Source organism: Penaeus japonicus, unplaced genomic scaffold (assembly GCF_977035675.1).
Source record: "Penaeus japonicus unplaced genomic scaffold, GWHDUDI00000001_assembly GWHDUDI00000009, whole genome shotgun sequence".
NCBI lineage: Eukaryota > Metazoa > Arthropoda > Malacostraca > Decapoda > Penaeidae > Penaeus > Penaeus japonicus.
Window position 1 is genome coordinate 37,077,868 of NW_028234411.1, and position 12,500 is coordinate 37,090,367.

A 12,500-nucleotide genomic window follows, 5' to 3' on the forward strand; every position below is an offset into this window, starting at 1 on the left:
AAATAGAATTACATGTTAGGTAGTATGAATTCTATAGATGAAAAATATAATCATAAATGTAATAGTGCAAGGGTACATGTGCCAATATTAAAAAATAGAAATAACAATGGTAGCAAACCTGAGAATATCAATAACACTGGTGTATCAATTTATATCACAAATGGATATGACTTGGTTTCTCTCTCTCTCTCTCTCTTTATTTGTTTCTCTCTCTCTCTCTCTCTCTCTCGTTTATTTAACACAAATACATGGTGATGATGGTAGCTGTGCACAAGTTTATATGCTTGTGCATACATGCAAAGCTGAAGGAAGCATTGCTTAATGATTCTTATCTAAAAGCTAAAAACTACCTATCCCAGTTTCATAAACATATTACATAAATGCATATATTTTCCTTGTCACCATTGTCAAAAGGAGTGTGATGTTACATACATGCACATACATAAAGGTTATGTAAATACAAAACATAAACATATGTGTGAGCTAAGTGTTGTATAGTAACCAGTTATTTGCTGCTTGTTTAATACTCTGTATCGATCTGAAACAAGTGAAGTCCAGAGAATCAGCAAACTTATTCCATAGACGGGTGAAGTGATGCAAGAACAATCGCTGGTGCAGGGGTGTCTTGGATCTCGGTACCTCTACACTGAATTCGCTTGTGGCTTGACTGCTTGTGCTGTAAGTTGATGTTTTCACCTTAGCTCGCAGTGGTCTCAGCCATGGGTTCTCTTCAAAGGTGGCTTTGCAGAGTACTGTTAGGCCAGCTACATCTCTCCTATGTTGTAATGATGCTGAAAGCTGGGTTGGGACATTTTCAGTTGTACAGTTGTTTATCAACCGACGAGCATGATCTACCTTCTTCAGAAGTTGTAGATAGGACGGAGGACAGGCCATCCAAGTGAAGGGAGAGTATTCAAAGCAGGGTCGCACCTGCATCCTGCATCCTTTTGCATTAAGGATAGGAGCTATTCGCTGCAATGCTGCCAGCTTCCCTGCTCCTTTCCTGGCGAGATCCTTAATATGGCTTTTGAAATTTTATTTGTCAAACTTAATTCCAAGGATGTTAGATTTCGCTAAGATTTAGGAGTTTTTCTGTTGTGATTTTCTTTCTTTTTCGTGATTGTTACTCTGTTTTTCTGTTGTGTAATACCTGTGTGGGAGTGTGATTCCGCAGGATTTTCCCTCCTTTTTACTCCCTTACACCTAAGTATGAACAAACTAATTGTTGAAAGGGAAAGTCCTCAGCCTCCCCCTCCCCCCCATCTCTTCCCTTTTTTCCTTCTCTCATTTCGCCTTGATGACGGCCTCCTTGACGGCCTACTGAATTTCTTTCTTAAATCGTATGTGGAGAATGGCCAGGGAATTCTGGAGTTCTGTTTGCTATATTAATGCTGAGAATCAGATATTTTCATACGGTATGTGGCAGATAAACCCACTATACACAAAATAGATTTATTGAAAATGAGATGACAGTTTCAAGATCCATCTGGATCCCATCTTCAGGTCTGAGGAGGAGGAGAACAAGAGGGTATATGAAAGGGTTAAGGGGAGAGTAACACGGTTCAAGAAAGTAAAGTGAGGACAGGAGAACAGAAACGGAGGCAGAAGCTGACCAGCGAACGGAACTGGGACAGGTCATATCAGGTTATTGGGTCCGGCAGTCTGTGTGAAGGGTGTCCGGCGTAAGGTAACAAACGGAGAATGTGTGAGGATAGAAGACTGTCAGCAGGAGAAAAAACACTGTTGAGATTGAAATTCGGCAGCCTGTTAATGAGAGAAGATTACACCAATCTGCGGACATGGACATCAGCGAAGGGAACAGAATGCGGGCAGCTGACCAGTCTATGCGATGTCCTGTGTCCCATTAGTTGCAGAAGTGAGCGTTGTTGGTGTGTCCCCTGGATACCGCGTACCTGTGTTGGGACACGTTTTTTGAGACAAGCGCCGGTCTCCCCAAAGTACTGCTTCTCACAGGAGGAGCAAGGGATGGCATAGGTGCCTATCTTAGCAGAAGAAGGAGGACGGGTGTGCCGGAGAGTGTTTACCTAGCGAAAGGTAAGCCTGCAGTTGAGTGGGTGCAGCGAGCGACGAAGAGAGTGGATTTTCTCGGTGTAAGGAAGGCTGAGGACAGGCAGGTGAGAAGTCTCTCTGGGGGGAGGGTCCTGGTAGAAGGTGCGGCGGGCGTTGGAGAGCACGGCGTCAAGGACGAAACGAGGGTACCCCAGCTTGCCGAAGGATGGACGCAGAAAATTGATCTCTCCATCCAGGTGCTGCGGGTTACATATGCGGAGAGCACGGAGAAAGAGAGAAGTGGCGACACCTCTCTTAACATGGAGAGGGTGGTAGGAGAAGACGTGTATATACATCCCGCTGTGCATGGGTTTTCTATACACTGAAAAAGAGAAAGAGTCACTTGAGCGGTGAATTAAGGTGTCCAAGAAGGGGAGCTGATCGTCTGCCTCCCATTCTACCTTAAAACGAATTGAAGGAGAGAGAGAATTCAGCTTATCCAGGAAATCCTGGAAGAGAGCAGGATCATGGGGCCAGAGGGCAAAGATGTCGACATATCTCAGCCAAATAGCAGGATGAAGGGAGATGGAAGGAAGAAGGTCAGCCTCGAAGTACTCCATGAACAGGTTGGCTAAGACAGGAGAAAGGGGAGAGCCCATGGCAACACCGAAGGTCTGAGAGTAGAAACGTCCTTCGAAAGAGAAGTTTCTTCGCACATGCAGATATCTCCCCCTCTCCCCCTCATGACCTGACCTGAGTCGATGTTTTTACTTCCCTCTGTAGTAAAACAACCCTTCTTCTTTTTCTATTCCCCTTTTTTGGACAAGGTAATTTGGAGAATTTTATTGGCTGTTACTCTCCCAAATTTTTGTTCTGAAAGTGAGCCCTTACAAGATTTTACATGTTTGATTACGATTATCGAAGGGGACCCGATAGTGTATTTAGACTATAAATTCATGATAGCTTTCACTTTCATTCCGAATCTGTACTGGCGATCAGTGTTGCCTGATTCCTATCTTCTGTTATTTTTGTACTTTCTTTCATCGACACGTGCTATTGCTACTCGTATTTTTCTGTATCTTGCAACTTCGGACAATGTATTCTGGAGAAATTTTATCGACTGTTACTCTCCAAAATTATTTATTTTGAAAGTGAACCTTTGAAAGATTTTCTATACTTGATTACAATTATCGAAGGAGAAGCGATATTGTATTAAACCATGCAAATTCTTCAGTTTTCACTTTCATTCCGAATCTGTGCTGGTGATCAGTATTGCCAGATTTTGATCTATCAATTTATCTTTTCGCCACTTGTTAAAGTACGCCTGTTATTACCTTTCTCGTCGACAAGTGCTACTCATGTTCATATTTTCTCTCTATCTTGTAAACCTGCATCTATTGAGCTTGTACTTATTACTTAATTCCGATTTCTTCTTTGTTTGTTCTCTTGGCAGTTGCAAAGTGTTATTATTGTTGTTGTTTGTCGCTTCAGGAAGCCGTGCACAATGCACGCATGTTATTCAGGTAGCCATGCAAGAGGCATGTCACTTCAGTAAGCCGTGCGTAAGGCACACATATTATTCAGGTAGCCATGCAAGAGGCATGTCGCTTCAGTAAGCTGTGCACAAGGCACGCAATGTTATTCAGGTAGCTATGCAAGAGGCATGTCGCTTCAGTAAGCCGCGCGCAAGGCACGCATGTCATTCTGGTAGTCATGCAAGAGGCATGTCGCTTCAGTAAGCTTTGCGCAAGGTATGCATGCTATTTAGGTAGCTATGCAAGACGCATGTCGCTTCAGTAAGCCGTGCGCAATCCACGCATGTTATTCAGGTAACTGTGCAAGGCGGATGTCGCTTCAGTAAGCTGTGTAAGGAGCACACAAGTTGTTTTCTACTCAGCGGTCAAGTTTTCTCGCACATTTTTATGCGTTAACCCCCCCCCCCCCCGCGGACGAAAAGTTTTCCCGCATGCTTCATATATATGTAACCCCCCTTCCCCCTGTATACCTACTGTGTTGAGTTGGTGCATGTTTTCACCAAGGTAGAATGGTGGTTGAGTTGTACAGTGTTTGGGTGCATGGCAAAGTTAACCCAACGCACCTTTGAGGTACAGAGCATCGCGCCAGTTACGCCTGACCACCGTAACTAGTTCGCCTGTTACTCATAGGTCACGATGGTGTTGAATTGTGCGCCCCAGAGGCTAGCCACTGTCCAACTCCCACCTTCGGTGCACTGACACCACCAGTCGTGATACAAAATATTTTCTTGTATGTATTCTCAAATTCACTGCCACCTATATCTCATGAAGTCATAGTGAGATTTTGTTCTGGGATAAGCTGATCCTACCACACTTTTATGAATCCTTTCAATTCTATGTGCTCTTTTTGTAATTTGCAAGTTCTTCTAGCCTATGCTCTCGAGTCATTTCCTAATTTCACTGACTATGCAAGCTTGTCACATTATGTTGTCACTCTCCCCTTATTTCGCTTAAGCAATCATACCTTTACTTTAATTACTTTCTCACACATAATGTTTCTCTATACTCACAGCCAACTTGCATTTACTGTATGTACTGTAATCTTGTATTTTTATGATATATGTATGTTTTTGGAGCCATCTCTTAGGGCCCACCTGTTCACTGCAGTCACCCATTTTATGTTGTCATGAGGCCAGTCTAGTGCCTACTCTTACACTGCAGTTACGCCTTCTTGAATTGTTTCTCATATCATACTCATTGCTGGGGCCACTGATTAGTGGCCATTGGTGCCTCTGTGCCGGCCAGTGAATTTGATAATGTTTTATCTTATGGTTGAATGTCACAGCTACCTGCGAAGTCTGGTGCAGATAGCCTCGAATGACCAGGAGCCCTCTTGTAAGGTGGAGACATTAATTTTAGCTAGATCATAGTAGTTACAGCCTGGTTATTTCTCAAACTAAGATACGACAGGGGTCGTCTAGTAGCGTGGTCCGAGCAATGTAAGGCACTGGTATTGTACACCATGCGACCCAAGGCATTGATCATATATTTTTTAACACATTGAGTACGGGTGTCATGACATACATGTTGCATGAGTTTTGGTCCTGACGGCGGGCGACATAACATTGATGACGCGCGAGTTTCTGGCCAGAATACAGTTGTCATCATGTATATGACGCTCTGGGAGAGTCGCGCAATGGCTTGTTCACTTTATTTGACTCGTAATTATTACTATAATTACCCTACTTCTCTCAGAATACATGTAATATAAAATCAGAAGCATGGATGACAGTAAAATCTATCATATAGATATGATGGTGCTTCCTTTTACCTCCTTTTCGGGTCATCAATATGGCTTGGGTCAATTACATATCATTACTATGATTACGTTATTAGCTGCTAATTACTTATAGTATAAAATGACAAACACAGATGGCACTAACATGTTTCATAGAAAACTGATGTTGCTAGCTGCTAATTAGCCGCTAATGACTTATAGTATAAAAAGACAAACAGATGGCACTAACGTGTTTCATAGAAAACTGACGTTTTTTCGTTATTGTTTGCTTTCTTCAAAGATGGCGTGAGGGTTAGTTGTAGATGTAATGACCTGATTCGGCGAGGGCATCTGAGGGCAAATGGCATGACCTGATTGGTCAAGATTTTTGTATAAATAGGCGAAATTTGAACCGGCAATTCATTCTGCCTGATCGCCTCCCTCGAAATGGCTCCTCGACGCACTAGCTCCCGCTCCTGCACTCGCTCTCGCTCTGTCGCTACTGCTAACGACGCGGTTGCGTCCACCTCGACCGCTCATCCTCCCCAGGATTATGCAAGTGCCATCTACGATTACTCGTCTGATGACAGTGATCTAGATGAGTACCTTGGACGCGGAACGCCCCTGGACAACCTTGGTTCGTGTGGCGAAGGAAGGAGAATGTTCCGAAGAGGTTTGGATTCTCGGGTAGTCCTGGGGTCAAGGCAGACCTGGACGGAGAATCCTCTCCCTTCGACATTTATTCTGAATTCGTCACACCTGAACTCGTCGACTATCTCGTCCAGGAGACTAACCGGTAAGCTACCTTCTTTTTCATAGTTTGTTTTCAGTGTGCTTATAAAGTTTCACATTCTGTCCATTCCTGTTATGAAAACAAAGTTTATAGCTTAGTTTTTCTCCTCAGGTACTACCACCAGCAACCACCACCTCCTCGCACATAAGGAGGTGGAAGGACACTTTGCGAGCAGAGTTAAACGTTTATTTTGGACTTCGGTTCCTGATGAGCGTGATTCACTTGCCCGACATGAAGATGTACTGGTCGCAGGACCCTCTCTGCAACGTGCCTGTGTTTTCAGACTCTATGCAGCGAGATCGTTTCTTTCAACTGACTGCCAACCTCCACGCAGCGGACAACAGCGGGAGTCATCCTGCTGAAGACCGCCTGTGGAAGTTGCGGCCAGTTACTGATGCGCTCTCCCGGCAGTTCTCGTCGGTCTACATTCCTTCGCAGAAGGTCACCATTGACGAGAGCCTCTGGAGGTTCCGAGGGCGTTTTTGTAGCATCATCTTCAACCGGACGAAGCGTGCACGCTTCGGAGTGAAGGTGTACAAGCTGTGCGTCAGCGATGGCTGCATGGAGGGCTACACGAATCTGCGCCTTCAGAATCTACGCAGGCATGGACAAAGGTGAATTCCCGGCTTCGACCAAGGCCGTTATCGACATGATGGACCTCTTCGGGAAGGGGTACGAGTTGTATACCGACAACTGGTATACTTCTCCGACCCTCTTCCACCATCTGCAGAGTCGGCATACGAACGCGATTGGAACCGTACGCGCCAGTCGCAAGTATATGCTGAAGGATCTGCAGACGAAGAAACGCGGCGATGTGGACTTTCGCAGCTCGCCGACGGGTATGTTGTGCCTGCAGTGGCACGTCAAGAAGCCCATCTTGATGCTGTCGACGGTACACACTTCCGGATCGGTCATCGATACGTCCCAGCGTGGGGTTGTGCGTACGAAACCCAGGGTAGTGGTCGACTACAACGTTGGGATGAAGGGGGTAGACCTGAGTGACCAGCTAGCTCAGTCCTACCCGACCGTCCGGAAGTCCATCAGGTGGTACAAGGAGGTGCTGTTCAACCTTCTTGACATGGCTGTGGTCAATGCCTTCTGTATACACAAGGCACTCGGGGGGGAGGATGACCCAGCTGGACTTCAGGTTGGAGCTCATCCGTGAAATGATGGAGTTCACCAGAGAGATGGGTAGTATCCAGAGTCCTGGGCGTCCTACCCTGACAGAGCAGCGATTGCAAGGAGCAACAAGGCATTATGCAATCGAGTCGCCAGGGAGGCGATACAGGCGCTGCAGGCATTGCAGCAAGAGGGGGAAGAGGAAGGGGAAGGTCACCTGGAACATGTGCCACGGCTGTGGTGTCGCACTCTGCCCATACGAGTGCTTTTGGCTGTGGCACACGCAGCTGTGAGTTCTGGTGGCCTTCCTCTCCATTGTAAATAGTGTATATATCATTGGTTTCTTTGGGTAATAAACAAAAAAACAACAAACAACTTGGTATTTGTCCTCCTACCAAACTATAATATTCATACTAAACTGAACAGACGAGATTATATGGACTCTATAATACAATTTCAATCATTTACAACATTGCTAAAGCCTGTCAAATGGTTTATATGTGGCACTCTGCCCATACGAGTGATTTCTGCTGTGGTACATGCAGCTATGAGTTCTGACGGCCTTCCTCTTCATTGTAAATAACTTGTATATGAACAGAGTTCATAGCAACAGACGTATATTCTTTTTTTTTTTTTTTGGCGAAAAAAATCAACGAAAAAAACTTGATTTTTGGCTTCCCTTGAAACTATAATGACATTACTATACTGAGTATGTACAATATATCAATGTTTTATGATCTCCATACTGCAATTTCAATCAATCAAAACATTGACAAAGCCTGTTATATCGTTTATATGAGACTAGAAACATGGCAAAACACTCATAAAACGACCTACACAAAAATGGTTATAATGGAACAAAGAGAGGCTGGAAGAAAGCGAGAAAGGTGGTGACATGTTGCATGCAGGTGGCTCACTTGTATATAAGCCCCGGTTGGCGGGCCGCGCGCCGTTTACTCCGCCCCGTCTAGGCGGCCAGACACGGGAAATGTGACCCATCCGCAACGGGTTAATTCAATGCAATATCGCTGGCAGTCTGTTTTGACCTGACGCATCCTGCTTCCTGTGTTCGTTTCCGCCTCGGAACACTAACTTCTCTAAGCAGCTGTGTTTGTTAACAGAAAGCCTTAAGCGTAGAAAGTTTACTCAAGATCTGTACTTAACCCGTTGCCGACGGAGGATAGATTTGCTTACACAGGCTACAGGATGAGTTTTATTTCTGATTGAGGCAACTTCTGCAACATAATTTGATTTTTCCCACTCCCTTTTAGTCACTCATTGTAGAGATAGATCCATTTTTGTGTATTTTAATGTCATATCACAGGTTCCATCAATTCTGCAGTTGACTAAAATCGTAGTTCAGGGTCCATATCAACTCATTTTCTTTATACTCAATGTGATAGAAGTATTACTGTTTTAGGGGAGAACAAAAAGCAACTTTATTTTTTTGTATTTGTGTGCCGTCACGAACAAACACGAAACTTATAACCATCCAAAATGAAGAGGTAGGGAAGAGGAAGGAAACTTGTGCTTTTGACAGTGAGTGCCACAATAAAAGGCATCCCTACTGGCACAGGGGCATTGTAGGCATTGGGCATGGTGTAAGTCACCTTCCTCTCGTTCTGCCTGCACATCTTTCATCTGCGGTACTTTAGAGCAAGAGGTTGGGAACTTGTGATGTGCCATCCCTCTATAGAGATAGTGCTTGCTAGAGACCGTAGATGGGTGCCATTCAAGGCTCTCTCTCCTGCTGGTGCTAGAAGTGGTACCATCTAGGTTTTGGAAGTGAGTTGAAACCCATTTTGCTTAATATTACGGCAGTTATAATAATTATGACTGCAATTGTCAGCACCACTCACTTATTACTCTTAGCACAATAAAATAACATAGTGATCCAAAGTCCCAGAATGCCATGATGCCCATTATCAAGCAAGAGCTCCTGCATCATGTATGACGAAAAAACACGTCATCTGTCGTCAATGGGTTAAGAGGGACACACAAGGAACCAGGGACACAGAGAGAGACACAGAGGTCATACAGACAGACAAGAACGAACAGCTCTGATATCTGGCCTCCAGCCAGAGTCTGTTGTATTAATAGTCCACAATAAAGACCATGGCACGTGAATGTCTGTCTGATTATTCCACCGGATCACAACCAGGGCATCAGGTGCTTTACAACTGCTCCCAGTGGTGGGTTACAACTGTTGCCAGCAAGCTGGTTATAATTAGTGGCACCGGTGGTTACTACTAGTGGCACCGGGTGGTTACAACTAGTGGCAGCAGTGGGTGGTCACAACTGGTGACACCGGGTGGTTACAATTAGTGGCAGCAGTGGGTGGTTACAACTAGTGGCACCAGATGGTTACACTCTCCTCTCTCTCTCTCTCTCTCTCTCTCTCTCTCTCTCTCTCTCTCTCTCTCTCTCTCTCTCTCTCTCTCTCTCTCTCTCTCTTCTCCTTCCCTCCTTCCTCTCTCTCTCTGCAACCAGCTTGTTGGCAACAGTTGTAACCCACTACTAGGAGCAGTTGTAAAGCACCCGATGCCCTGGTTGTAGGTTGGTGGATAAACAGACAGATGTTCACGTGCCATGGTCTTTATTGTGGACTCTTGTTAATACATCAGGCTCTGGCCAAATGCCAGAGGTCAGAGCTGTTCGCTCTTGTCTGTCTGTCTGACCTCTCTGTGTCTCTCTATGTCCTGGGTTCCTTGTGTGTCCTCTTAAGTACCAATCCTGACTCAATTTTCTACGCCTAAGGCTTTCTGTTAGCAAAGGCAGCTGTTTAGAGAAGCTGTTTAGGCGGAAACGAACACAGGAAACGGATGCGTCAGGTCAAAACAGACTGCCAGCGATATTGCATTGAATTAAGAAATATATGATCAGAGTCTTGGGTCGCATGATGTACCAATACCAGTGCCTTACACGATGTAAGGCACTGGTATTCTACATCATGCGACCCAAGACATCGATCATATATTTCTACTTAATTCAATGCAATATCGCTGGCAGTATGTTTTGACCTGACGCGTCCGTTTCCGTCTCGGACCTCCAGCTTCTCTAAACAGCTGTGTTTGCTAACGGAAGGCCTTAAGCGTAGAAAGTTGACTCAAGATCTGTGCTTAAGAAGGACACAAGGAACCAGAGACAGATCAGGAGAGAGAGGTCAGACAGAGAGACAAGAGTGTATTAACAAGAGGCCACAATAAAGACTATGGGACGTAAACGTCTGTCTGCATATCCACCGACCTACAACCAGGACATTGGGTGTATTAACAAGAGTTCACAATAAAGACTATGGGATGTAAACGTCTGTCTGCTTATCCACCGACCTTCAACCAGGGCATTGGGTGCTTTACAACTGTTCCCAGTGGTGGGTTACAACTGTTGCCAGCAAGCTGGTTACACTCCCTTCTCTCTCTCTCTCTCTCTCTCTCTCTCTCTCTCTCTCTCTCTCTCTCTCTCTCTCTCTCTCTCTCTCTCTCTCTCTCTCTCTCCCTCTCTCTCTCTCTCTCTCTCTCCCTCCTCTCTCTCTGTCTCCCTCCTCTCTCTCTCTCTCCCTCCTCTCTCTCTCTCTCTCTCTCTCTGTCTCCCTCCTCTCCCTCTTTCCCTCTCTCTGTCTCCCTCCTCTCTCTCTCCCTCTCCCTCTCCCTTTCCCTTTCCCTCCTCTCTCTCTCCCTCTCCCTCCCTCCTCTCTCACTCTCTCTCCCTCCTCTCTCACTCTCTCTCCCTCCCTCCTTCCTCTCTCTCTCTCTCTCTCCTTCCTCTCTCTCTCCCCTCCCTCCTCTCTCTCTCTCTCCCCTCCCTCCTCTCTCTCTCTCTCCCTTCCTCCTCTCTCTCTCCCTCCCTCCTCTCTCCCTCCTTCCCTCCCTCCCTCTCTCCTCTCAGTCCGTCTCCCTCTCTCTCTCTCTCTCTCTCTCTCTCCCTTCCCTCTCTCTCCCTCCCTCCCTCCCTCCCTCCTCTCAGTCTCTCTCCCTCCCTCCCTTCTCTCTCTCTCTCTCTCTCTCTCTCTCTCTCTCTCTCTCTCTCTCACTCTCTCCCTTTCTCTCACACTCTCCCCTCCTCTCTCTCTTTCTCACTCTCTCACCCTCCCTCCTTTCTCTCTCTCTCAACCTCCCTCCTTTCTCTCTCTCCCTCCTTTCTCTCTCTCTCTCCCTCTCCCTCCCTCCCTCCCTCCCTCCCTCCCTCCTTCCTTCCTTCCTTTCTCTCTAACCTCCCTCCTCTCTCTCTCTCTCTCTCTCCCTCCTCTCTCTCTCCCTCCCTCCTCTCTCTTTCTCTCTCTCCCTCATCTCTCTCTCTTTCTCCCTCCTCCCTCCTCTCTCCCTTTCTCTCTCTCTCCCTCCCTCCCTCCCTCCCTCCCTCTCTCTCCCCCTCCCCCCCCCCCCCCCTTCCCTCCTTTCTCTCTCTCTCTCCCCCTCTCTCTCTCTCTCTCTCCCTCTCTCTCTCTCTCTCTCCTCTCTCTCTCTCTCTCTCTCTCTCCCCCTCCCTCCTATCTCTCTCTCTCCCTCCCTCTCTCCCTCCCTCTCTCCCTCCCTCCCCCCCTCCTTCCTCTCTCTCTCTCCCTTCTTCCTCTCTCTCTCCCCCCCCCTCTCTCTCTCTCTCTCTCTCTCTCTCTCTCTCTCTCCCCCTTCCTCCTCTCTCTCTCCCTCCCTCTTCTCTCTCTCCTCCCTCCCTCCCTCCTCTCTCTCCCTCCCTCCTCTCAGTCAGTCTCCCTCCTCTCTCTCTCTCTCTCTTCCCTCTCTCTCTGTCCTTCCTCTCTCTGTCCTTCCTCTCTCTCCCTCCTCTCTCTCTCTCCCTCCTTCCCTCCCTCCCTCCCTCCCTCCCTCCCTCCTCTCTCTCTCTCTCCCTCCCTTCTCTCTCTCTCTCTCCCCCCCTCCTCTCTCTCTCCTCCCTCCCTTCTCTCTCTCTCTCCTCCCTCCCTTCCTCCCTCCCTTCCTCCTCCCTCCCTCCCTCCCTCCCTCCCTCCCTCCCTCCCTCCCTCCTCTCTCCCTCCTCTCTCCCTCCTCTCTCTCTCTCTCCCTCCTCCCTCCTCTCTCTCTCTCTCTCTCTCTCTCTCTCTCTCTCTCCCTCTCATCGTCTCCCCCCCCCTCCCCTCTCTCTCCCTCCCTCTTCTCTCTCTCCTCCCTCCCTCCCTCCTCTCTCTCCCTCCCTCCTCTCAGTCAGTCTCCCTCCTCTCTCTCTCTCTCTCTTCCCTCTCTCTCTGTCCTTCCTCTCTCTCCCTCCTCTCTCTCTCTCCCTCCTTCCCTCCCCCCCCCCCTCCCTCCTCTCTCTCTCTCTCCCTCCCTTCTCTCTCTCTCTCTCTCTCTCTCTCTCCCCCTCCTCTCTCTCT

General features: G+C 47.2%; 1 protein-coding gene across 2 annotated transcripts in view; it reads left to right on the forward strand.

The window, feature by feature from the left end:
* The window catches only part of LOC122251686 (tudor domain-containing 6), a 74,638-nt gene that overhangs the window by 39,156 nt on the left and 22,982 nt on the right, over positions 1–12,500 (forward strand). The window lies entirely within an intron of this gene.